The sequence below is a fragment of the Panthera tigris genome, chromosome B4 (assembly GCF_018350195.1).
Source record: "Panthera tigris isolate Pti1 chromosome B4, P.tigris_Pti1_mat1.1, whole genome shotgun sequence".
In the NCBI taxonomy this organism is placed as follows: Eukaryota; Metazoa; Chordata; class Mammalia; order Carnivora; family Felidae; genus Panthera; species Panthera tigris.
The window spans coordinates 28,185,001-28,210,463 of record NC_056666.1 but is presented as its reverse complement, the minus strand read 5'-3'; the positions used below and the strand labels follow the sequence as shown (position 1 = coordinate 28,210,463).

The window sequence follows — 25,463 nt, the reverse complement described above, 5'->3', positions numbered from 1 at the left end:
GGGGCTCGAACTCATGGACCACGAGCCACCCAGGTGCCCCAAGATTCTCTCAACTTTTTAAAAGCACAATCACTTTGCTCCTGCAGGTAATCTCACATGAGGTTTCTAAAAAGATAAAAATCTAAGTAATTACCACATGATGACAAGTGAAAACTAAATAATTACCAAATAATGACAAATAAAAGTATACTTACATATAATCTAAAAATCAAGACAAGAATCCATGCTTGGTAAAGTTTCAATGAAACTTTTCTGTCCACACACCAGCTTGTGTTCTCTTCTCCTGCAGTCTGACCAGTTTCTCACTGGGCCCAATATATGTCATATCTGTTTCTGCACTTTTCTCATGATAGCACCCTTCCCTGCAGTGCTCTTTGCCATACCTGTTCAAATCCTACTTACCCATCAGGACCCAAATTAAATTCTACCACCTCTGTCATTTTTCCTAGTAGATCACAGCCTGTATCTTCTTTCCCCTGAATTCACTGCTTTTACAACACTATTCAGGTAATCTGATAATAATTTGTATGATCACAATGATTTGTATGTTCTGAGGCTCCCAACTACAGTGCAAATAAAAACAGGCACAAACACTTCTTTGCATCATTACCCTAGGCCACAAAACTATTACAAATATGGAATATACTTCATAAATGTATGCTGAATGAGTGAATTAAATTCAGTAGTTTCAGAAAGTACTGGTTTGGTTTCACTATGTAAATGTTCATTTGGCAAAAATTTGAAAACAAACAAACCAAACACACACACACACACACACACACACACACACACACACTCTCTCTCTCTCTCTCTCTCTCTCTCTCTCTCTCTCTCTCTCTCTCCCCCCACCCCCTCTCCAGGAAATGAAATGGAGGAATTTAATTTTAAGAACTGTACTACCTGGTCAGTGACAGAACCTAAAGCTAGGTAAAACTCTGTAAACTGAAAATCATGACCATGACTACTTACTGGTTTTTTTCATGGACATGATAAAATGCCTTGATTTTAGTTCAAATTTTGTGGGCTAAATACAACATTAAATCATAAATGACTGGTGTAAACTGGGTAAACTACCAAGTCTATTAAGTATTCCACTAGTGCCAGCATTTGCTTAATTCAGTGTCATACCTATTATTCCTCTTCCCATAAAATTTCCCATGGGCGAAAACAGTCCCAGGCAGCACTGTTAAAGGAGGCAGAGTTCCTCATTCATAGTTCCTATCCGACCCCGTTGGGATTCCATCCCTTTAAGATCAGGGGCTTTTATCCTACTCCCTAACACCCAGGGTTCTCTCTATGGCTCCCTGCCTAGGCTCCAACTCAGGCTTCAGGTTCTACCTCATTCTTATGTTTCTTTCCTTTCCCCTACCAAAATTTAATGAACATTTATTTCAGTCACTTTAAGTCTTGCCAAGTAAGTAGGTGGATCATTTCATATAATTAAACTCACTTTACAGTGTGGCTATTGTGCACTAATCCAAGACTGTAAGGACTGAAACACATTTTTTAAAGTATGAAGGCATCACGATGTATATGGGAAGGTGCGATTCTGCATGCATATTAAGTCAGCAGTACTTTAGGGGAAATACACTATATAGGAAAATATATGAAAAGAATAACACTTGATGAAACCACTCCTACAAACATTAGGAAGAGCATCTGATGAGATTTATAGGTGAAGAAGAGATAGGTTTACAACCCTCCCCAGGTAGAACTCTGTTAGCACACTGTTATTAATGAATGTCAAGTCATGCATTCATTCAGTTAGTAAACAGTTCTTTAGTTGCACAAATTGTGCAATGCTTCACAGGTACCTCAAACATACTGGATGCTAAATTCATTATCCCCCTCTATCACTAAAACTCATACAACAATCCATCCCTTTCCAGTGTTTGGACTTAAAGGGCACCACCATCCACTTCTGATCAAGCCAGAAACCTATGGGTTATCCTTGGTGCCTTTGTATTCCTCATCCCCTCATCTAATTAATCACCATGCCCTATAAATTCTAACTCATAAATCTCTAATATGCCCACTTCTATTCATCCTCACTTGTCACCACACTAGCTCAAACCCCATTCTCTCTCCCCCGGACTTAACTGTGAAACTTGCTGACTTCACATTTTTCTATCCTGCACTGGGCAGGTATAACAAATCTCATGGTACATTCATATGATACAACATACAGCCATGAGACTGATCAGCAACCATAATCAACAATATGGGTGACTCTCAAAATCAGAATGTTGTGTCTGCCGTCTTTCATTCATATGAAATGAGCATATACTCGAGTCCCCATTTACATAAAGTACAATATAAGCGATAGCATCTATGCAGTTAAAGAAGTCAGGTGAGAGGTGTCCTCGGTGGGTGGGGGGCAAGACTGACTGGAAGGAAAGATGAAAGGGAATTTCTGGGATGCTGATGATGTTCTGTTTCTTCTTCTGGGTGATGGTCACATAGGTTATATACTTATGCTCATGAAAAGCTGTGTTATCAGGCTTTCATAATAAGTTTTAGAAAAAATAAAATATGATGTTCAATGTCTTCCCACTGCTCTTGCTAAAGCCCAAAGGCCAAGTATCTTTAAAGATACTTTTCTATACAGTCTCGTCTCTCCCTCTCTCTAGAAGTCTTTTGTCTTCAGTGTGTCTTGTTTATTTCTTCCTTCAGGGCTTTCACATATGCTTATTCTGCCTTCTCATTTTCTCTCACTAACTCCTAATAATGCCTCTGGTTCAGTTAAAATTTCATTTTGGCAAAGAAGTCTTCTCGGGAGCCGTGGATTAGGTTAGAATCCCCTCTATCCTCCCTCTATACCACTCCATCACACATCTTTAGTAAACTGTAGATACTATGAGCACAGAAAATGTTTTATTTACCATTCTATTCTCAAGTTCTCTATATATTTGATGACTGATTGAATCCATTTATTTCCTACATAAGAACATGGAGGGCAGTTGCCATTTATTTACCATTCTATTCTCAAGTTCTCTATGTATTTGATGACTGATTAAATACATTTATTTCCTACATAAGAACATGGAGGGCAGTTGCGGCAAAGTTTCAAAGTCTACATACTACAGTATAAAGAGTGAAACGGCTAAAAGAGTTTTTGATATATGAACTGAAAATAAAGAGTTAAATGCTAAATTGTTTATACTCAGAAAGATATAAGTATGCATGTAGGCACACAGAGAGAAGTCACTTTTAACAGTTCTGGTTTCTTTGAAACTACTATTATTTTATAAATAAATAAATAAATAAATAAATAAATAAATAATCTATGTTAATAAAATTGATCATCAATAATTTCTACTGATCTATGTTCAGATGTTGATTCAATTTTTTTAATGTTTATTTATTTTTGAGAGAGAGAGAGACAGAGTGTGAACAGGGGAAGGGCAGAGAAAGAGGGAGATACAAAATCTGAACCAGGCTCCAGGCTCTGAGTTGTCAGCACAGAGCCCGACACAGGGTTTGAACTCATGAACCATTGATATCATGACCTGAGCTGAAGTTGGACGCTTAACTGAGCCACACAGGCACCCAGATGTTGGATTATTTTTAATATGCCGTGTAAACCAAAGCTCCACCACTGATGTAATGAATTGTGTGAATAGGTCAATTAATTGTTCCAATTTCTTTGAATGCAAAGGCAATATTTAAAATCAGTCTACCTCAAATAAAAAAAAAAAGAAACTATTTCTAAATTCTAAATATTTGTAAATGTTCCTAAGAAGAATTTAAGCTTTTCTATTTTAAACACAAAATATTTGATGAATGAAAAGTAAAAATGTAAGTTTTGTTTGTTAGAATTACCCATAGAAAGCAACATAGGTGGCCTACTGGGTGGCATATATGAACTGTTCTTCCTGGATAAAATCTGGCTCACTTAAAAAGTTACCTTCCACAAAGGCAGAAGAGCATAAGTTATTATCACCTTGAGTGACAATGCTCAAAGGGGGGTGGGGGGAGATAAAATTGTAGTCTATTTCAGAAATTTGTGCCATTTTCTATTATGAGCTTTATATATTATGCATTTTAGAATCTTCAAGTATCATTAAATTTAAATTAAAAATGTAGGTAGTGACCTAAGTTGTCGTACTCTTTTTTGCCCCTTTTGAGAAATAACTGGTTTCCGTGTATCATCTCTCAAATAAATTCATTAAATCTTGAATGAGGCAGACTTTCCTAACCAGTATCAGGAAAAAAAAGAAAGGTAAAAAAATGGCATTTCCTTTATTTTGAGAAACAAGTAGTGGTTTCCTTCATTAATTTGGAACTTGCTTACTTACTACTTCTAAAGTACTAGTATATTAATAAAAACATCTTCTGATAAAAAAGAATGAACTTAAAATACTCCATCACTGAAAACCCACTTGAAGTATATAGTCTATTGTAGAATCTATCTAGGCTTCAGGACCAGGAGTCCCAACAATGCTCAATGTGATGTTTATAAAAGCAATTAACTGCTTTAATACTCTCAAAATCACATTATTCACCTATTTTCTTGAGTTTTAGTTATCACTCTCTTTGAACAAAGAATTTGAAAAAAGAAAAAAATAGGATCTCAAATTATAATAGATAATTCACTTTTTCCTTCCCTGACTTTCAAGAATTTATCACATACTTTACTGAGGGGCCACTTTTATACAACTGGTAAAGATTCCAGTCAAAGGGTAGAATGGAAGAAACTAGTGGCAAATTACCTGCTCTCATTTAGGCTGGTATTCTCAAGTTTACTTAATTCAAGTTAAAGCTTTTTCCTTCTAAAAACAAATACAGTGTTTTCTAGAAACGAACTTTAGTTTTTTACAAGTATTAAATTTCAAATGAGAAGGCAAATAATTCACATCCTTTGAAATTCAGTTTATCAGTAAAGTGATGATGTTAGACTCGATCAGTGTTGCAAAGCCCTTCGAGATTATGATGAAAATTATGTACACTCTTCCCAGCAAAAAACACATATGTAAAAAATTTTATTATAATTTCAGGGGATTCACAGACCCTCTAAAGCTCATCCATCATGGGGTAAAAAAGGCGTTAGATTTTAAGGTATTTTGCAGCTTTAAATTTTGGTTTCAGAAATGAGGTTAAAGCCTTTAAACAAAAGAAGTCAGTCTTGAGAATAAAAGTGAAAACCCAAACACAATTCATTAATTTACTCACTGCTGGTAAAGATATTCGCTCAGAAAGGCTGAACACCTGAGCTATATATAGATGTAGGTGTTAATTTGACAAAATAATTCATACCTTAGACACTAAAAGTTAGGCAAAATAAGATTCTTACATAAACCTAGGATATTTCTAGACATGGAATGTGTGATATTCACAGCTTTCAAATGACAATAAGTTGTCTCCTCCTACCTCCCCTCCTTTCCAGGTTCAATTCCTTCTTAGAGTGAGGAAGAAAACTGTTATATAATATAGGCTATGTTTGAGATTTTTTTTGGTGACTGTTTTGAGGAAAGAGTAATACCTTCATATTCTTAAATTTCTTACATAAAAATAATTTTTGGATCACTGCAAAAAAAGAAACCAAAACCAAAAAAACACCAAGCCTTACCTGTAATTCTTGTTCTCTGAAGGAAATGCAGTAATTATAAACATATCCACACTCTTGGGTACATTCTCCTAAGCATGAATGGATTTGGAATGCGCCATAGCTTAAACTGAACTGCTAAACTGCCAAACCGCACTGGCAGTTGGATCTTACCTGCCTGGCTAGTAATGAAGCAGACCTGTCACCTAAAGTTATTCACCTCCTGAAGGCAAGTGTTCCCCCTGAGAGGGAGTGTGGAGCTGGTGTAATTACTGTCCTTAGAGAACACGAATTATAAATGGTCTCCTTTCTAGAGGTTAAGAGGGATAAGATCTACTTACTACTAAAGAAGTTGTTACTTGCTTCAAAACGGTACTGAATGTCAAAAAATAAGAATGGAAAGCTGCTCCTCTGTAAAAGACGTTAGTATGAATGAGAGATAATGGTTTAAGAACTGACTGGATGTTGACTGGGTCAGGGTCTAATGATCAACACCAAAGCACAGAATTACAAGTACTTAAATACTTGCAATGTAAAGTAAAACTTATCCTGGCACTTGGCAACCTACTATTTTGAGCCAGTGCTTGCCAACTTGAGACAATGTGACAGCTGCAGTGGTTACCAATAGTAGGGAAATAACTTGAAATAGCCAGGACCCTGAAAACTGCTGAGACAGTCACCAAGGGCGAACTGTTTTTCATAAGATGTGATACTAGTAATATGCTGTTAGATAGTTTCTATTTTGGAAGCTCAAGTAAGTAACTATAAACCTTAACACTTAATGTAATAATTTAGATTTAAAATATTTAAATACATGATGACTGAGCCTCTGTGATACAAGTCCATCTTCTGTCTTAAACATCTTAGAGAATGAGGAAGAATTGGCTATATATAGTTTCTGGTTTGCATACTGATTTTTGGAGGGTTATCAAAATTCTCCACAGAGGAAGAGATTCTCTATCCTCTAGTCCAACAAGTATCTAGGAAGCCTGATGACGTCTTCCATTCAGTTAAACCAGGGTAAGATTGCCAGATAAAATACGGGACACTCAGTTAAACCTGTGTTTCAAATAAACAATTTTTTTCTAAGCATGTCCCGAATATAGCATGGGTCACAATGACACTAAACAATTGTTTGTTATTTACCTGAAATTTAAATTAAACTAGGCAGCTTGTTTTGTTTTTGATTTTTTTTTTTTTTTTTTTTGGTCTTCTGTTAAATCCGGAAACTCTAAACCAGGGGAGCTTACGGAGTTACCCAATGGAATTCATCGTGGATGATGCTAAAATGGAAGATCCATTCTTGGTGTAGATCCGCACTGCCTCATACAGTAGCTACTAGCTACATGTGGCTATTGAGCACTTGAAATGTGCCTAGTTCAACACAAAATTTTCTGTAAGTGTAAAATACACATCAGATTTTGAATACTTAATTGAATAAAAGTAAAACACCTCAAATTTTTATACTGATGACATGTTGAAGGAATATTTTAGATATATTAGGTTAAATTAAATGTGATTAAAATTAATTTTGCCTGTTTCTTTTTACTTTTTTAATGCGACTACAAAAAACCCTTAGAATTATACATGTAGTTTGTATTTGTGGCTTATATTTTTATTGAACAGTGCTGGTCTAGAAAATCAATATTGGTAAGGAGGGCTCTCTCACCTCCCTTTAGCTGTTAGGACAGGGAGCATGATCATACCAAAGAAACCAAATTTCTAGTAGGGACTACTCTTTAATTAAAAACAAACAAAAACATGGCATCAAAATACTAGTGAAAGACAAATCAGAAATCTTATCTTTGACAAATCATTCTTACAGAATTCAAAAGGAGAAATAAACACTAGTGTGTATGTATGTGTAAGAGTAAGTATATGTATGTATACATACAAATAAAATCTCCCAAATTCTAGTTCCAATTCCAGTAGAAGAATTCCTTAGTGTCAATAATGTTGGGTTGGGTTTTCACTCCTATATATCATCAAAATCAAAGAACAACAGTTTATTTTGTTGCCTAATATGAATTGAGGTGATATTAATAAGAGTTGTTAGGAAAAGATCCTATTTTTCATACTTTAGATACAGAAGACAAGTTCCTCATTGGTCCCAATTTTATATATTCCTGCTACATAACTGATTTGAAATTTGAACACCAATTCTAACATGTCGAAATAAATTTTTCTTTTTACAAATATATTGCCAATACTATTGTTTAAGACAAAGCTCACTTTTAAAAAGAAGGGGGTGCTTTTTAGATTAAAAATTTTTAGTTCTAATAAAGTTTTATTTTAGGTAACAAATAGTAACCTGTTTATTTATTCTTGTATCCTACCTTATATTTTCAGTTTGTTTGACTTTTAATTCAAATTTTTTTCTCAACTGTCTCAGACTTAATGCATTTGTCTATTCTGTTCCGTGCTATTATAAAGGTTAAAAATATTTAACATGCTCTCATAAATAAAAATTCAAAAAAAATTATATAGAGATTATCTCCAAATACTCAGTAATATATATTTCTTCAGTATAAAACCCATATCCACTTTGAAGATTTAAATCTTTTAAAGTTGCCTGTAGTTACAATAGGCAAGACTAATTTTAATTCCTCAACTATTTTCATATAAAACAGTAAACTGGATCTCAAGTCTTTTTCAAAAAAGGTCTCAGTTGCATTTTTTTCCCCATTCTAACAGCAAAAACAAAGGTTGTTTCCCTCCTTAATATCTTTTATTATTCATATATAGGAAGAACAAGTCTTTTGAAAAGGCGATAAAATTTATCATAAACCAAAGAGAAGGCTGCCAGACAAAAATCAGCAGATTTTTCCCAAACTTAAGTGCTTCATGAATAGTACATATCTTTCAGAACTAAGGCTTCCAAGATCACTTTAAAAGCTTTAAGGAAAAAATAATGAATAAAACTAGATATGGACCAATTAATGTCTTCACCAGCACTTTAAATCCTCACTGTCGATACCATAGTATCCAGTGACTGTAATCTGAACTGTTTTGCTAGACGTTTAGTCTCTTGGTGACAGCCAAAATTATTATTTAATATTAACCTACTTTTAATCTTGACATTTTCAAGATCGACATTCTCTGGTTCTCCTTCATAGTCAATGCATGGTATTCAAATGACAATTTTATTTAGGACTGGTCTTTCTGAGAGGCATCAATACATTGTACAATAGACCAATAAAGTTTTCTGATATTAGAGTTTAGAAGTAAAGGTGAGACATTAATTTATTTATCCTTTGTGAGGTTTCCCTCATGGAACCAATGTATATGCCTTCATTTCCTAAAGACAGGAAAAAGGTGCAAGCTAGGAAGAAAGCTGCTGATTTTAAAAGCAATTTTTTTTCAATTAGGATCAGCAATTTTATGTTCATATGCTTATTAAAGATTAAGAAGATCTTTGCTTCCATATTTTCTGAAGCTTAATACAGATTTAAAAATGGCTTAAAGGACCTTCTCTGAAGTAAAGGTTAAGAGATCGTTTCAAAAAGATCATGAAAAAGCAACTCTTCAGAGCAGGTTTTATCAATTTAATCTATTAAGTCACCAGAATGCTTAAAGGCTGTCATTGCTTCAAAATTCTTAAACGTAAATCTCAAGATAACCAAGAAGAGTTCTTGATGAGGGATCAACCACAGCAGTTATTAAACTGATTTAAATGCAGGCTGAACCGGACACAAATTTTACTGTAATTGGGATTTTTTAAAAAAATAAAGAAAAAATACACCCATACATCTCTAGGACATGCTTTACTTCTAACCAAGGAAAACCATCTCTTGATGGATGTGTGTGACGTCTTGCCCACAAGTGGCTGCCTAGGCCATCCTTCTACAAGGCAGTCTGATGGCCTCAAACCCTCAATGGAGCATTCCAAAACCAGACCTGCATTAGGAGCGTGGGCCCATGAGTGTGCACTCACTACACAGTGCTTACCTTTAGAGAACAAGGTGGTTGCACAAACTGATCAAGTTCTCACACCCCACACCTCCAAGAACACTGAAAAAGATCTGCAGATCTTTCTTGGTGCAGGAGGGACCTCTTTTTAATCTTCTTGTGGTGGAAGTTAAAGATTTTCCTGAAGGAGGAGAGAAGAGTAAAATATTATACTGAGATCATACCATTTGGTTCAAGTTTATCTACCTATGCTACAAAATTTAGGTTCTGAAAAAAATAAATGAGATAAAATCATGAGTATTCCAAAACCACATTCCCTTCTTTCAAAAAAAAGGAGTATCTTCCCTAAAGAATATTTCATGTTTCAAACATCACTCCATAAACCCAAAACCTTAAGTGGGTACTTTAATTTCTACCCCAGTACTGAACTACCAGTTGGGAAGTTGAGAAAAATACAGAAAAATTCTGGGCTGCCAAATGATCATAGTTATATAAGTTCCATTAAAATAAGTAAAACTAAATTCACTGAAGAACAATGAATCAGACTCATTGAACTAGAAGGAATTTTACCCTTCTTCTATACCTCTATATTACCTAATAATGACATAATGCATTTCCTGACAACAGAAAACTAGCCCTTGGTGTTAAATGCCACAGAATCATAAATTAAGCAATCTACGAGAATGTAAGCTCCCAGAGGAAAAGGGTTTTGGCTTTTTTTTTGAAACACTGATTATTTGAAGAACCTTATTAAATAGTTCCTAAAACATAATCAGCGCTAAAAAATTTTGAATAGAAAGAATATTAACCAATTAGTCAACATTCTCAAGGTTGAAAATTGCATAAAACAATTAGAAGCCTACAACTATTCTGAAGAATCAGAAATGTGTTATATAAAAATAATATTAGCAACATAAACCCCTAATTACATATCAAATAACTTAAGAACATGTTTTTAAAATGCTGCACCTTAATACATTTAGGAGAAAATGCTGTAAATTGATTACTATAACCCAAACTCCTGAAAAGAAATGGAATATTTTGTTCAGATCAGGAAATCGCACACTGTACCTTAAAAATATATTGCCAAATATCAAACGGAATAATATTAATATAGATATATTATTAATATATTTCTTAATGTATTTATTTAATCTTTTGAAGATAACCCAAGTGATAATATGGTTATCTATATCTATAATTGTGCCTAAGTAAAGCAAATTATTATCATAATATTAAAATGAAATCAGAAGATGCCACTCTTTCAGTATGATAGTCATATATATTTTAAGTAAATATGTCTCAGAAAACTCAAAATTTAAACAAGAAATGCTGAACACTTTCTTTTTCTGTAACTCATAGACTATTATTAAAAACAGAGATTGATTTCCTTCAAGTGTTTTCTAACTCTTTCCAAACTGATAAATTAGGAAGAAAAGGAAGAAATGCTAAAATCAGTAACAGATTAATCAATCGTATCGATGAAGGACTGAGTACGCATATGTGTTTTATTCCAAAATGCAAGGTCACTAGGAATCAGGCGAACAACTATCACAGAGTACTTGACTCCATTTGACCCCAAATTCTACAAATGTAGAATTGGTCCTCAAAACAAACTGGACAGCCCATATGGGGCACTTCATTTCAGGGAATAGGCAGCCATTTAGTATACAACCAAAACCACAATAAGAAACAGGTAGTAAATCCAGGATTATGCTTACCCTGTATCATTAAAACAATGCTTTAGCTGACAGATTATGCCTTAATTATAGTAATAAAAAGCTTTCCACATTTCACAAATAATTCAGTTTAATATCTTATATCAGGGAATCAATCAAGCTTAAGTGTGAAAAAAGGAAATTTTAAAACAAAACTTTAGAAGTTCACTTAGTTTAAAACAATTTTCTCGTTTTGGACATTTTGTAAGCCTTTGAAACTAACTTTGTGGGAAAGAGATGAAAAAAGTTACAAAGAACTAAGCATAACAATATGCCAAAAGGAGTTTAGAAGGGGTAAAGGAAAATATGAAGTTGGAAATTTTGCCAAAAGGCAAAGATTGTGCTAGCTGGTTGAATCCCCACCACCCACCCCCAGGAGGAAAACAGGAAACAAGTTCCCCAAATAGAGGCACTGACTAGGAGGAACTCCTTTAAAATCCTTATTTACACTGTTGAAGAATGAATCACTTGCCTTATTTCTACTAGCACGAAGGATGAAGTCTAAGCTTATCACAATCAGAGATGTAGTGTTCAATTTTTAATCTCACTTGCAAGTGTATATTAAACTATACTAACAACCAATTTAAGCTCTTTACAAAACTCCCCTGAGCAACCCACCTTCTCTGCTTCATCTTTACCAATGTTTCTCAGACTACCTGTAGTAAAGAACTGTTTTAATTCTCATTGTGGGTGGACCCATGCCCATAGATTACTGCTCACAACTAATACTCAGATCTTACTACACAGAACTCTACAGGCAGCTTCACTGATAACCAGATCAATCTAACGTTCAATGAGAACTATCACATTATTGCTATAAAAGTTTCTAAACAAGTACACAATTGAGAGTAAGCATTTAATCATGGACTGGTATAATCAGGACTGGTTTTCAGTCCATACTTTACTGAATGCTGATCAAAGTTACGGGTGTATGGTCTTCATTCGTATGTGGGATTTAAGAAACAAAACAGATGAACAAATGGGAAGGGGAAAAAAAGAGAGAGGGAAGCAAACCATACAGACTAGTAAAATTAGAGAACAAACTGAGGGCTGAAGGAGGCAGGTGTGGGGGAATGGGCTAAATGGGTGATGGGCATTAAGGAGGGCACTTATGATGATGAGCACTGGGTGCTATTAAGTGGTAAATCACTAAATTCTACTCCTGGAACCAATATTAGACTATATATTTACTATATTTAAATAAAATTTTGAAAAGAAAAAGAAGTGATACCAGTTTTAATTCATCTATGCCCACAGAAATTACTAATAAATAATCAATGACTTGTTCCGGTACATTCCTTTTATCAGTTCTGTGGAACGATAGGACAGAATTTTCTGCAATGCTAGACATGTTCTGTATCTCCTCTAAGTGGTAAACGTTAGCCATGTGTGCTATCAAACACTTGAAATGTGGCTAGTGTGACTGAAGAACTGGCTTCTTAATTTTACTTAATTTAAATGAAAATTGCCACATCAGGCTAGTGGCTACCATATTGAGTAGCACAGTGCTGGAATGCTTTATTATTTTCACCTGATCTTTTAATCAGCGTTTAAAAAAATCACCCATTTCCTTCAATCCTAACATAAATATTTTAATTGTAAATATCACTTTCTTTATGTACATACAGGTATTTACCTATTTGTAATTACATCACATAAACTTACTATTTTCACCTAACATTTTTCCATATTTCTAAAGCTTCACTGTCCAATACCATGGCCACTACACCTATGTGAGTATTTAAGCATAATTAATGTTAAATAAAATTTAAATTTCAGTTCCTCAGTTGCCCTAGTCACATTTCAAGTGCTCAGTGGCTACCTGTGGCTAATGGATACCGTATTGGACAGTGCAAATTATACAACTTCTCATCAGCACAGAAAGTTCTATTGGACAGTTGTTCTAGAGTCTTCAAAAATAATTACTTAAAGGTAACATGATACTTTACATTGATCTATAATTAGTCCCTAAAAGCATTTTTCTCTATATCTATGATTTATAATTAGCACAATATTTATTTCCTAAATTCCTACTGAGTGAAATAATCTGAACATTGCTGTGATTCTCAGCATATACTCCTGGCATTATTTTCTAAAAGAGTCTGGTATCACTGTTTATGTTGTCAATATTAGATTTCTTTTTAAAAATTTTAGCTCCTTTAATACAAAGTAAAAACTGTGCAAAGTCATTTTAACTTGTGACTTAGTGATAAGCATATGGGTAGATATTTTTCCTTGCATTTATTATTCATATTTATTTTCATATTCTTAACTTGGCATATTTTTTCTCATTTACATATTAGGAACTTGATGTCTAAATTAGCACATTCTGCAATAATATAAAATTGCTAAAACTATTGTCAATTTCCTTATAACTTTTGATGTAGAGATTTCCTACAATTTTTTTTAGATATTCCAGTATATATATACCTTGGTGAGTTCCACTAATGCATCAAATAAGAAATGTAAAGGTATTTTCTATGCTTTTTAATTCCAATGGCTGTATAAAGTATGGATGAAAACATTTTTTTTTTTTTTGGTCTAATCAGTTTTGCAGCTATACCACTGAAGACTACTATCTAATACCATTGAGTGAATATCCTTTAAGTGGCTTCTCCAATAGGAAAGAATATTTTATCATATATTCAGTTGTTATATGTAGATGGAACTGATTGTGGATTCCTAATAATGCTCCAGTGATGCATGTTTTACAAAATGAAAGAAAGGCTTAATCTTCAGAATTCCTGTTAAGAAAGCAACTGAATTAATTTAGGAAAGTGTCTAAGTTAGGAGGGCATGGTTATGGACAGTAATGTTTTGCTCAAAGACTAAGAAAAACAATCTGTTGGTTCTGTCACCTACTCAAGAGTTTCTAAACTCACAAGCTGCTAGATGTTTGAAACCAGTTAAAGGGGTCGATTTCACAACTGTATTGATGCTGGCAGAAACCAGGGTGGCATACCAAGCAGAAGCAAGAGACATGAGGTGCATTGATCAGGCCCAGAAATTTGAGTAAGTCACGGATGAAGGGCATTTCTCTTAACTCTCACTGACCAGGAAGCCAGGGTCAAGGAAAGTTTATATTTAAATCTCTAGGGGGCAGAGAGGTCTCTTGTAATACCTGAGTTACCTATCATCCCTGCATCACTCCACTGTTTTAGACTGTTGCTTTAAAAGATTTCTGATACATAGTAGGAGTGTAGGGGTGAGACTTCCCCTCACTGTAGAATCACTATAAAATAAATCACTAGGAATCTTGAAAGTCAGAAGCAAACCCAGAAGCCTATAAATTATAGCCAATTTGCCAATATTCTCATGATTCAGAAAGTTTCTCTCCATTTATTTCATCTTAAATGTTTTTAATATGTTAATGATTTCTTTCTAAAGGTCTAACATCTTTCTCAAATTTATTGCTAAGTATTATATTTTGTTTGTTTCAATTCTGAGTTGGGTCTTTTTCCATTATTTTCATTATTACTGATGTAAAGATACAGTGTATTCTATACTTTATTAAATTTTTATCGCTCATAAATGGTTTTAAAGCTGACGGCCATAGATTTTCCTAATCAATCATGTCATCTAAAAATGAAGTATTTTGGTTTTATTTCTTCTTCTTCAGGTTCTGTCCATGGACAGTGTTAAGTACAAATGAAGTTAATGGTGATTGCTGAATAAACTAATAATAAAAATGATGACTGTTTCACTCTTGAATTTATGACTGTAGAAATATAAAATCATCCCCACCTATGCTGCTATTCTGCTAGGTGATACTGTTTAGTTTGCTGACTTAATAAAGCTTCCTTTTCCTTGAAGTTCAACTAATGATCCATGACTTAACACAAAGCAGTGTATCTGACCAGACAGGACCAGCAAAAGGTCCCCAATTCCAATCTGGCCAACACTGAACATGTTGATTATACAGTGCTATCCTAATAATGACAATGTTCATGAAAATCACATTAAGAAATACTTTTGCTCTATAAAAATCCTACAATTACATGGGCACTTAAGTGCTATGTGCTCCTTGTACCCAAAGTTACTCTTCGGTATTAAACTAGGCATTTAAGACCCAGGTTTCTTTCTGGGATGAACTATATCAGGAAATACAAAAGCCACAGTTTACGAGAGAAATTTCTTCTTTATAGAAGTTCCACTAATAAATGTGAAAGGGGTGGCAGATTAAAAATTCATTATCTTGCAAACCCTAATGATAGAATTGATTCACAGAACAATCAGCAACAGATGAAATAATGAGAGGAGAGGTTGATGGAAACCTCTCATTGGAGAGAATGGGCTGTTACCACTGACCAATTTCAGCATCACTAAGAGCGTGACAGACGGACACTACGTGCTCCCTGATGTGATGCAGTGTGAAGAAAAAGTCCCATGTTTGAAGTATTCCTGTCCACCTTCCGTCCAGCATCAAAATAAAACCTGAGCCTGAATCTAATGAAGTATTTTGAGCTAACTGCTAATTTGCAGGCAATTTAGAGGTTAGAGAAATAAGTTAACTGGGGAAGCTGACAGAAAAATCAAGAATGGGGATATTATATGGGAAAGCTTACAAAGTTTCTTTAATAAGTCATGGACAGGAAAGGAAGGGGAAGAGAAGGAGAGAAGGAAATGGGTGAGGGAGGTTAAAGGGGAAAGGGAGGCAAACAGGTAGTGGGGAAGAAGAGGCATTTTAATTACAGAGCAGTCCTACCAACCAAATGCTATCTGGATCTTGTTTGCATTGGGCACCCCAAATGTAATATGGCATTTTGAATCACAAGTGGAGGAAACTGAATAGGGAGATAATATCAGGTGATAAATAATTATTGTTAATTTTGTTTGATGTCAGAAACGTATTCTGGTTATGTAAGAAAAATGTCTTTAAAGAAGCGCATACTGGAAAATGTAGAAGTAAAAAGAGTTAAGACACAGGATCTATCTTAAAATAGTTAAGGAAAAAAGAGGAAGTAGATGAAGCAAATGTGGCAAAATTTGGTTAATTGTTAAAGTTGGGCCACAGATAGGGGGCATTTATTACACTAGTCTCTCTTCTTTTGTGTATGCTTGAAAATTTTTACAGTAAGTTCTTAAAATCCAGCCCCCCAGAAACATCACCTAGTAAGCTAAATATTTTCTAGTGTAAGTAAGAATAGAACTATTATTTACTACCTTTCCACATACCAAACATTCATGACCTATACAAAGCAAGGAGGCAAAAGATAGGACAGCCTGTCCTGCAACAGATGTGCCCACATTTTAAAAGATTCATTTTAAAATTAATTTTTCCCATTTGCCCGTCTGCAAACTCCCCAGCTGTGTCTTCCAAACCTTCCACCTTTCCTTTGCATCCCAAATTACCTACTTGAGCCCTCTACTTCCTCTCTCAGCCAGAATTCTCCAAAATGTTGCCCATACCTGTTTTAATCATTTTCTAGGTCCTCACCCACCATTAAACCAATGTAGTCAGCCTTTTACTCCCACTTCTACACTGAAACATCAAATGGTCTTCTAACTATAAAATGCAACGAATGCTTTCTATACTTTGCCTTACTTGGCCTACAAACCACTTTAAACACTAGCTGTGCAACCTTGGGAAAGTCACTCAGCCTCTCTGAACCTCAGTTTCCTCATAGTAAGAGAGACAGAATGGCATATTTCTGATAGAACTTTTGGTATATATTCAATAAAATAACATATAATGAAAACAAAATCCACCATTAAACACAATAGGCGCTCAGCCAAGATAAGTTCTGACTCACTGAATTTGTTTTCCTGAGTACCTGACAACCAGAAAGGGTTTGCCTTAGCTAATATGAGCACTCTGGTCTCCAAAAAGGGTCATTTCCCAGGCAATTGAGTCACTAAATTTTTTTTTCTTAAAAAAATATATATAGTAGATGGTATTGTAATGGTGTTGCATGGTGACAGAGGGTAGCTACACTTGAGGTGAGCACAGCATAGTATATAAACTTGTTGAATCAGGATGTTGTACACTTGAAACTAATGTAACATTGCATGTCAATTATACTCAAAAGAAACAATTAAAATTAATCTGACTTGTTCATATTGTTACAGATATATAAATATCTGTACAGAAAAACATGTTTAATTCTAGCCCAACAATACTTTCGGAAACAAAATTCCAGAAAAGTAAAATAACTTGTGCCCCCCAAACAAACAAAAGATTTACATTTTGTAGGAGACACTGAATGAATGCAAGGTAAATTATTTTATTTTGGTATCTCCTTACCTCTTTTGTATCTCAAAAAACTCAAGGTGCTGCCTTCTTATTTTAATAGTACATATTAGTTGGGTCTGTTTTTCAAAACTGTTCCATTATTCGAATGACCCCTTCTTTAACCAATTGGTATTTCCTTCTCTGAATGAGACTGACTGGTCTCAGCTAAGTAACAGGATGTAGTGTGTTACAGCCTCACTGTGCTAACTGTGAAAGCATAGTATTTTAATATTTAGAAATAGGTACTCAGGTATTAAAGTAAGTGACAGATGAAAGTTTAATATCCCCAGGGATATTTGGATTTATATGCTTCTCTTAAAACTTTAGATGAATTTCTACTGGGTAAAATGTGGCAAAAACACATTTCAGCTTGTAAGACTTCCGTACAGCCCTTATGCATGCCACGTTGAACACTTCCATCAGGGAACAGCAGTCATCACTTAATCTCCCTTTACAGAAAGAATTCTACAGCTTAAGATGTGACTGACTTGTGGCCTTATTTTCACAGCAATTAGGTTATTAAATTGGCTGGCTCTTGACTTCATTTTTAACAATTGCTTAATGATATATAAGACATTTTTCCACATGACACCACAGTTAAGCAAATTCTCCAAAAAAGTTTTTTCTGTTAATTTTATTTTTTAATAAATTTTAGTCTGCTTTCATATGATTGCTTTAATATTTTCTCCAAATAACTTTTTTATTTTTTTTATTTTATATTTATTTATTTTTGAGAGAGAGAAACAGAGACAGAGACAGAGCACAAGGGGGGTGTGCACAGAGAGAGGGAGACACAGAATCTGAAGCAGGCTCCAGGCTCTGAGCTGTCAGCACAGAGCCTGACGTGGGGCTCCAACTCACGAACAGTGAGATCATGACCTGAACTGAAGTTGGACACTTAACCGACTAAGCCACCCAGAGACCCCTCGTCCAAATAACTTTTAAATTTAAATGTTGTTCTTGTCCAAAAAATGTTTCCATTCAATGTTATCCTTGTAACATTTTAACATTTAAAATGGAGTAGCTCACAATATAGGTGTTAAGTCTTCTATTAAGTTTAAAATGGCATCAATTTTAATTCTTTGATTTTTATATGAAAAATTATTCTAATTATGACCACAGTAGCACCTAGTAGTTCAATAAATATACCAAACAACTTCTTATGGTTAGCGTGTGTGTGCATGCGTGTATATATACATATGACATTTTTTAACCAACATTCACCTGACTCAATACCAGTCAGGACACAGACCTATACAACACTAACGCAGAGCTAAATAATATCATGGTGCTCCAATTAGCCACTCCCAACCAGTCCTCTCCTCTTTAGCAGGAGGGAATGATGTTTAAGTGAGTCTGTGAGATCATTTAGTAAAGCAAACAAGTTTGTATGTGTACACATAAATTATACTTTATTACTTTTCCCTTAAAATGCTTTAGTATACTTTTTAATGAATTAGTAAAATTAACCTGAGAACTCATAATGCTATAGAACTAGACATGCCTTAATAATGTTGCAAATGTCAGAGCTGCGAATGACTGCTACAGCTATTTAAAACTGTTTTTTTTTTTTTGTAAAAACGAGTCAAAGATATAAAAACATAATTTGGCATCCATTAAAAATTTTTATTAGAAAAAATTAATCACTTACAAGGAAACCAGTTTGAAATTAAGCAGACTAAAGAAATTTTACATTCCCCTTGTGAAGTTCTGGAACAGTATGTAATTTATGTGAGAATATTTGAGAAATCCTAAAAAGTATACATAAAAATCAATACTGTATTTTCATTTGAAGGAATCATGTAAGATATTATGCAGAACAGAATTTTTTACTCTGTTATATTGGGACATTAAAAAACTTATTGAATTCTTAGCTCTTCATTTCAATTTGGTGCAAAAATTTGGGATGGATATATACAGATGTGTACATACATATATAGGCATACGCACCCACATATATATACGACATATATTTAGCAAAGAGACTGAGACGCTAAGCGTCCTCATAATTTTAATAGGTTCTTATATCTAAGATATATGTGGCAGAACAGGAAGTAGTTCTCAGATTTTCTGCTTCTTGTCTAAGTATTCTTTTCATAGCCCTAGTCTTCCTAGGGCCTAAACAGAATGATGGCATAATTCTTTGGATACCATAACACTATGGTATCAATTCTCAACTAGCAAGTGGTAGATAGCTAGTTAGTTTTCAACAGACACTTTGTGACTGATCGTATTTAAACTATGGTCATGGGAAACCACTCTTGTAGCATTCAAAGAATCTTCTCTCACTTAGCATCTTAACAATGAAAAATATCCCCATATTACAAACAAAAACAACACGGTTATGAAATACATTAGATTTAATTCAAATATTTAATATGAAAACAATTCATTAGAGTACCTGCTTGCACTTATTATAACTGAATCAATCGACAAATATATAAATTCTCCTTTTACCTATGTAGACTTAAGTCACAGAATCATAGATCAAAGAAAAGGTCATATTAAATTTCACCCTGAAGTCATTTTCCAACTAGAATTACTCAGCAAAAATTATTTAACTCTTATGTTTTTCTAGGATATCAAACTAAAAGACATAGTGAAAGTCGACATAAAAATATTTTTTTATAAATTTAAAAATATTTTCACAAATTACATATAGGAGTAGTAATGAATTATATGACCATTTTATGAAAGAAAATTTGTTTTCTAATGTAAGTAAAGTAACAAGTAGTGCTACAAGGATTAAGGTTACAAATGTCACAAATATACTGTAGACCTATTATAGGAAGAAATCCTTTCTTTAGATATCTGCATGGAAAAAATACTTAATATCAACATAGTCATTTCCTCCTCAAACTTACTCTAATCTGGTTTAGACTCATCTCCCATGGGATAAATAAGATCTTTGTTACTTCTTCTCTTAGACAAGAAAGATCAGTTCCATGATGCCTGGGATGGACTGAGTCTTGGATTAAAGGCTGAGACAACCTTGGTCCTGGAGATGGCAATTTATGGAGGCCTTTGAGTGATTGCTGTATTGCTGCTAAAGAGGGCCCCAAACTTGGGTGAGACTCTCACTGACATTTTGTTTAGCAGTAATAAAGGTAATAGTTCTTTGTAGTGTAACACCTATATATTTAAGCCAACATTCTGAAATTACTTAAGCTGGCCCAACACGGTGAATTAGGCAGGACATTTTGATATGAGGAAATTATTTCATCATTGTTCTTATTGTTGTTAACTGTAACATGTGGAGCCTTTAAGTACTTTCTATGTGCCAGACATTGCTCTAGACACATCAAACGATTAATTTTTCTATAAGGTATGTACTCTTATTGTCCCCATTTTATAGATGAGGAAACTGAAGATCAGAGGAGTTATACAAGTTTCCTAAAATTGCAAAGCTTGTAAATGCCAGCGTTAATATTTAAATCCAACCAGTCTGACTCTAGAGTGTAGCATCTTAACCATTACAACTTTGACATTTTTTCATGTAAAACTGCTTTAATAATTTGATTAAATGATCTATAGTATATGACATACATAAGGCATTATGAGTTTATTCTGCTTATATTCACATTTCTTGGTACACAAAAACTTGAAGGTCTTTCCATAGTTTGTTTTAAGTAAGCTACATAAAAACCAAGAATATTTCAGTCTCTACCAATTTCTAAGACTGATTCCCAAAGAATTTTTATTCAATTTTTAAGTCAAAATGAATCACTTTATTTCATGAAGTAAGCTGATTAAATGATCAGCATACTAGAAATCAATTCTCAAGGTATCTTTAAGAAAGAACTGCTTTGCTTTTATAAAGTCACAAGCCACTAAACTTTGTCATAATTTGTTTAATATCTATCTTCCCTGACAGTATAAACTATAGGGTCCCATCTGTCTTATTCATGACTATATCTCCAAAGCCTAATGCCATGCCTGACATAAAGCAATTTGCCAGTAAGAATTTATAGAATGAATGAATTGGATTGGCTCTTTTATCTCTTGTTTATTTAGTAAAGCTCTCACCATAAATAGTAGCTTAATATTGCTATTGACATCTATTTCACATATTTTATATACTTATATGACTATATTAATTTTTAAGATGTGCCACAAATTTCCTCCAAATAATACTTATAATTGTTATCAGCAAGAATTCCTTCTTTACAAACTTCTGTCATAGACTCTTAAAAGAATGAATTCTAGAAGGCACTCCATTTTATTTTCCACATTTAAAAGGTTCTTCCTTATATAATGAATTGAAAAATGTTCTTTTCCTTCTCATAACTATGAACAATAACTTTTATTAAAATTTTCCTTTCTCAAACTTCCAATTCAATACCATTGTTAATCACCATTTCTTCTGACAGTGTAGCTCCAAAATTCTAAACAGAAGCCATCATATTACGACATACGCGCCCAAGCAGATACTGCATTGTTTGTTAATAGAATTAAAAACTGATTAACTACTGGTAGACCTTTGTTTGCTCAGCAACAAGGGCTATTTTTTTACTGATTTCAGTAAAATAAATGTAATGTATCATCTTCATTCTGTGATGTATACCTATCTATGTTTTTAAAATATCTTTGTATGGCTAAATGCTCATGCAGCTGACATCATAGACCAATCGAAGCTAACTGCATAGAAGCAAAAAGAGCTGTCAAAAAAATGTAATGTTATGAGCGCTGTAAGGCATGTTACCCAGAAAGGTACAATTCCCTCAAGACACTCCTGGGAGGTATGGAAAGGACTTCTTTCTTCTAGCATTGTTAAGTGGAATTGCCTAAGTATTTGAGCTAGGAACTTCAAATCAGAATACTGAGGTTGGCAAACTTCTTTTGAATACATCCAGGAAAAAATAAATTTAGACATCACTGCAGAGATGAAATTCAACATAATAATTTTAAGCAAAAAGTTAACAATGGACTTAATTTTGATTCTGCTATTTGAGAAAGATGTTCATTGAATACTTTAAATAGCTTACACATTTTAGTAGTAAATGAGGCAAAGATCATTTCTATTGTAAAACTAAGCTTTTTGAATTTTCATTGCATACTAGATTGCATTCAATTTGTTTATACTATCAGATGAATAAAGAAAAGCTTGTCTTCAATGAGAGTTTTTAAAAATGTTGACAGATGGGGCGCCTGAGTGGTTCAGCTGGTTAAGTGCATGATTCTTGATTTCAGCTTAGGTCATGATCTGAAGGTTCTTTGTTAGTTGGAGCCCGATGTGGGGCTCCCTGCTCAACAGCATGGAGCCTGCTTGGGATTCTCTCACCTCTCTCTCTGTCCCTCCCCTCCCCCTGCTCATGCATGCTCTCTCTCTCTCAAAATAAACATTTAAAAAACTAAAAATATTGACAGATCTAACATATAAAAAAACTAACTTCATAATTCTTCAAACATCACTTGTGTCTTTGCCTTAGATATGATTCTGTGTCCCATAGAAAAAGTGTAAACATTTATTAGGCATCCAAATACTCTTCCTTTTTATTTGCAAAAATTTAATGAATATATGTGTTAGAATAAATTTATAAAAGAAACATAAATTTTACATTCTTTTCTTTCAAAAAGGGATAAAAATTGATTAAGGAAATCATATTGTCATTAAGAAATGTCTACATGTAACAACTCAATGATGTAAATGAGTGATAAATAAATCCTTGTACTAGGTTGATAACAGAATGGAACAGTTGCTAAGAGTGGAGAGTAGTTATTTTATGGTTGACATCCTTTAATTAACTTAAATTCAGCTGAAGAAATCAGGGTCCTCATTCACTTTATTCAATCCTGAAATAACACATCCCCTAAGAATTCTCTCCTCTAACTGAAATTCTCACATAAGAATGCTACGTTGACTAAATTCTTGATGTTATTTTCTTGTAAATTCTTTGGAAATCTAAGAAAATAGACTAGCAGCATAAAAAATGTATTTCTCCAAAAAGTCTTTCTGCACACTTGCTTAGAAGATACCCATTTAAATAGAATTAGAAACTTTAAAAGTTAAAACAAGTTATCAATTCACTTTAAAAAGTAAATGTATGGGTTCTGTGCTTTACACACCCACCATATTGCTTCTACTCTCATAGCGACTTTTGCCCTTTCATAGTACTGGTTCCAATTGCAATTTCATATTTGTCTGCATAATTTTTCTACACTGTAATTACTATCTACATGGAAGTTCAAGAGCAGTTAGAAAGAATCTCTGTTTTTAACTGTGACATTTTATCCCTGGCACCTAGCTGAATGGATGGCACATAACAGACAATCTCTAAAAACTGGAATTACTAGGTAGATGGGTTGAAGGACAGATGTTGCCATCTTAGTTCACTGTCAACATCTGAACGCTTACATAATGACAGATGCTGTGCTAGGTGCTTGCCACATGTGCTATTCCTGTATGTTTATTATTAAGCTCTAGGAAATAGTTAAAAACATGGTCACATTCAGTTACCATCATTTTGACACCTCTAATTGAACAAGACAAATTACTCAAACTATGTCAATCTCAACTGTTAAGTGTGACAACAAAAATCACAATATATTATTAGTATCTGAGCTTCAACACCCAATTTCCAGTTATCTGTGTCCATGAGAATACTGAAATAAGCTCGGACAAACAGAAATGTTTTTATTTTAACCTCTATAAGCTACTACTTTCACTCCTGTCCAAAGTTAACATGACTAATCACAAATCTGAGAGGACACAGATGTCCAAATCAAGGGATATCTAGGAAACAAATATGAAGAGAATAAAAAGATTATGTTTAAAGTCACTTGAAGCATACTAAAATATAGCCAAATTTAAATTATATTCTCAATGCAAATGTGTATAAGGCAGGGGAGAGATGTCAGAATTTTGTCACCAAAATTTGATAGTGTGCTGTATTATGAACAGATACTCCACTTCATTTAAACATCTATCCTGATAATTTAGTATTTTCCACAGAGATGCTGTAGCAATGATACAGTTTTAAAAACCTAATGCTAAACTAAGCGGATTTCATTATATGATATACTTTCTTTCTCCCCACCCATCATTTTATAATGGACGTAAAAAACAAAACAGAGATCAATATACTATTTTATTGCGAAACTTATGACATTTACTTTAGTAAGAAACATATATGAAACTAACATTCAGCTTTGTATAAATTTCTTAAAAAAGTTAAACTTCATACAAGCAGTATTTATAATATGCTATTTTTTTTAAGAGAACTAGTTCTCTACAAAAAAACCCTGAATGTGTTAAACAATTATGAATTATATAACTTATTTTTTACACTTTTAGTCTTCTTATCAACATTAAGCATATAAAATCTCTATAAAAGCATTCTTTGCATGTATTTTGTTACAAATGTAAGTCACAGACATATAAATTCAAACATTTTGCATTATGTCCTAGATTTTTAAAGTTCTAAAATTTTAATTCAAATAATAAATGGTATGCTTTACACACACACACACACACACACACACACACACACACACACATTATAATTTAAATGAAAACTCTTACCATTGATTTTCTTTTGATAGTTAATCACGCCATTAGTTTTTCTTGATAGGGCCTTCCTATTCAAGCAGACAGTAGCCAAATCACAAAATGACATTTGGATGCTCACGTCTTCTGATGGGAGTTTTCGGCCAATTGCCAGTTGAGAATTTAAACTGAAACTAAATTACCCAAACTTCGTTAAGTTGTTTCCACACCCACCAACTGATAATGAGCAATGACTCTAAACTGGAAAATAAAGTGAGTGACTTTGATTTATCCTTTTAAGCAGTCATTATGTTTAAGAAGAAATGCTAGGGCAAAAGAAAAAAAAAAACCTCTAAAATTCTAGTATCATCCGAGAACAGTTTTAAGCAAACTTCTAATTTCTTCTAACAAAGTTCCCTCAATTATTTTATTACCCAAATTAACACACAATAAAGATGGCATTTATTCAATGATATATCTATAAACTGTACTGTTGCAAACTTGAACCCTGTCAAACACTGACTCCAAATATTAACTGTAATATTTGGAAACATTTTGATAGTATCATCTATA

At 33.7% G+C, this 25,463-nt stretch overlaps 1 protein-coding gene and 1 long non-coding RNA gene across 17 annotated transcripts in view; one reads left to right on the top strand and one right to left on the bottom strand.

Annotated features, from left to right (window-relative positions):
• The window catches only part of ZEB1 (zinc finger E-box binding homeobox 1), a 197,956-nt gene that overhangs the window by 128,046 nt on the left and 44,447 nt on the right, over positions 1-25,463 (bottom strand). For 7 of the 15 annotated variants that reach the window (XR_006219723.1, XR_006219715.1, XR_006219714.1 and 4 more), the window contains 2 exons: positions 24,927-25,084; positions 9,494-9,635 (listed from right to left, as the gene is read on the bottom strand). The exons of 5 other annotated variants lie outside the window; for them this stretch is intronic. The gene's annotated coding sequence lies outside the window, so the exon portion shown is untranslated. Of the gene's footprint in view, positions 1-88; positions 106-5,936; positions 5,957-7,439; positions 7,521-9,493; positions 9,636-24,926; positions 25,085-25,463 lie in introns of those variants that run through there. 3 more of the 15 variants (XR_006219716.1, XR_006219720.1, XR_006219717.1) reach the window with 3 other exon arrangements.
• The window catches only part of LOC122240258, an 18,146-nt gene continuing 13,014 nt past the window's right edge, over positions 20,332-25,463 (top strand). The window contains exon 1 of one of the 2 annotated variants that reach the window (XR_006219724.1): positions 20,332-20,472. This is a non-coding gene — a long non-coding RNA (uncharacterized LOC122240258). Of the gene's footprint in view, positions 20,512-25,463 lie in introns of both variants that reach the window. The other variant, XR_006219725.1, reaches the window with a different exon arrangement.